The sequence below is a fragment of the Chiloscyllium plagiosum genome, chromosome 1, assembly GCF_004010195.1.
Source record: "Chiloscyllium plagiosum isolate BGI_BamShark_2017 chromosome 1, ASM401019v2, whole genome shotgun sequence".
In the NCBI taxonomy this organism is placed as follows: domain Eukaryota; kingdom Metazoa; phylum Chordata; class Chondrichthyes; order Orectolobiformes; family Hemiscylliidae; genus Chiloscyllium; species Chiloscyllium plagiosum.
In genome coordinates, this window is record NC_057710.1 from 7,004,070 (window position 1) to 7,007,039 (window position 2,970).

The following is a 2,970-nucleotide window of genomic DNA, read 5'->3' on the forward strand; positions in this document are numbered from 1 at the left end:
GCGACACTCCTTCCAGTCTGTTTTGCAACGATACTGACCTGTTGCACACTGCTCCCAGTCTGTTTCACAGTGATGCTGACTGCTGCACAGTCCTCCCAGTCTGTTTCACAGCGATGCTGACTGCTGCACACTCCTCCCAGTCTGCCTCACAGCAATGCTGATGCGGTACACTCCTCCCAGTCTGCTTCACAGTGATGCTGACTCCTGGGCACTGCTCCTGATCTGCTTCACAGTAACTCTGATCTGCTGCACACTCCTCTCAAATTATTTCAAGCGATGCTGACCTGCTGCCCACTGCTCCAAGTCTGTTTCATGATGATGCTGACTGCTGCACACTGCTCCCAGTGTGCTTCGCATACTGCCAGTCTCCCAGTCTGCTGCACAGCAATACTGGCTCACTTCACAGTCTTCACAGTCACTGAATGTGAGTGTCGTGCTGGAAAAGCACAGCCAGTCAGGCAGCATCTGAGGAGCAGGCGAATCAATGTTTCGGGCATAAGCCCTTCATCAGGATTCCTGCTGAAAACTTATGCCTGAAACATTGCTTCTCCTGCTCCTTGGATGCTGCCTGACCTGCCTGTGCTTTTCCAGCAACACACTCTCGACTCTGAGCTCCAGCATCTGCAGTCCTCACTTTCTCCCAGTCTCTAGATGTCCCAGATTATCATGATCCTTTGAATTTTCTAATATCATCCCTAAGCCACCTCACTCCCTGGTTTTGAGATTTTGTATTTTTGCCCTGAACTTATCCTCCAGATAAATTATTTCTCTCAATCTACATCATCAACTTCTTTAATTGTTTTAAACTGTTAAATGATCCTGTCTGTTGAAGTGAATAATAGTCTAGTCCTTCAGGCCGCATGTGGCAGTCTAGGCTATTGTGTGTGGCCTTTTGAATGAATCCAAATTTTGCAACATGCATGAAAAATGTTTTCTTGCTTTTCAACCACTTATTGCTGCGAGTCGACATTCTCCTACTCAACCAAAATCAAGACGCCCTTAAGATCACAAATGACGCATACCCATCTGGAGGATCAGCTAAAACTGCGGACCTCCATGCTGCAACCAAATATTCAAATGCTTTCCTGCAAAAAGCAGTCACAACAAAGTCATTAAAAGGTTAATTATATAACTTTTTTTTAGTTAGCACATAGTAGTTAGATTTTTACAAAATAATGTGAATTTTGAAGAATATATAATTGCAGTTTCTTGGATGTGGCATTATTAGATTACAACTAACATAATGCGGCCTTCCAACATGAAAAAGTTCCCCACCTCTGGTCCAGTCTTTGCAATGACCTGTTTTAGCTTTGTTTTCTGATCTTCTACAAATTATCCATCTTTGATCTATGCATTCTTAACTTAAAAATCTGGTATAAGGACCAAGGTAAATCAATGTGGATAATAGCCAAAAGTAAACAATAACATTACAAGATAAATAAAGTCGTAATTGGGTAAACTTGAATTTTTTATAAAGCTGTTATAGGAGGAGGGAAATATTGAAAGTGGTGAGCAGTAAGTAGTACTGTTTTAATTATGTTGGAAATAATGAGAAAGACTAGGAAAGAAAATGTGTGAGGTACATAGAACAGAGAACATAGAACAATACAGCACAGAACAGACCCTTCAGCCCACAATGTTGTGCCGAACATTTGTCCTAGCTTAAGCACCCATCCATGTACCTATCCAATTGCCACTTAAAGTTCGCTAATGATTCTGACTCTGCCACTCCCACAGGCAGCGCATTCCATGCCCCCATCACTCTCTGTGTAAAGAACCTACCCCTGACATCCCCCCAACACCTTCCACCCTTCACCTTAAATTTATGTCCCCTTGTAACACTCTGTTGTACCCGGGGAAAAAGTCTCTGACTGTCTACTCTATCTATTCCCCTGATCATCTTATAAACCTCTATCAAGTCACCCCTCATCCTTTGCCGTTCCAATGAGAAAAGGCCTAGCACTCAACCTATCCTTGATGAAGGGCTTTTGCCCGAAACGTCGATTTCGAAGCTCCTTGGATGCTGCCTGAACTGCTGTGCTCTTCCAGCACCACTAATCCAGAATCTGGTTTCCAGCATCTGCAGTCATTGTTTTTACCTCTATCTTTGTACGACCTATTCACCATTCCAGGCAACATCCTGGTAAATCTCCTTTGCACCCTCTCCAAAGCTTCCACATCTTTCCTAAAGTGAGGCAACCAGAACTGCACACAGTACTCCAAATGTGGCCTTACCAAAGTCCTGTACAGCTGCAACATCACCTCACAACTCTTCAATTCAATCCCTCTGCTAATGAACGCTAATACACCATAGGCCTTCTTACAAGCTCTATCCACCTGAATGGCAACTTACAAAGAGCTATGAAAATAGACCCCAAGATCCCTCTGCTCCTTCACCTTACTAAGAACCCTACCGTTAACCCTGTATTCCGCATTCTTTTTTATCCTTCCAAAATGGACAACCTCACACTTGACAGGTTGAACTCCATCTGCCACTCCTCAGCCCAGCTCTGCATCATATCTAAGTCCCTTTGCAGCCAACAACAGCCCTCCTCACTATCCACAACTCCACCAATCTTCGTATCGTCTGCAAATTTGCTGACCTACCCTTCGACTCCCTCTTCCAAGTCATTAATAAGAATTACAAACAGCAGAGGACCCAGAACTGATCCCTGCGGAACTCCACTTGTAACTGGGCTCCAGGCTGAATATTTACCATCTACCACCACTCTCTGAATTCGACCGGTTAGCCAGTTCTCTATCCAACTGGCCAAACTTCCCACTATCCCATGCCTCCTGACTTTCCGCATAAGATCCTGACTTTCCGCATAAGAAAGCATTCCCTCACACAGTGAGGGAATGCTGTCGTTTTTTGTGCACAGCACGTTCCCACATGGGGAGGGAATGCTGTAGTAGTTTGTGCACAGCATGATCCCACAGTGAGGGAATGGTGTAGTAGCTTGTGCACAG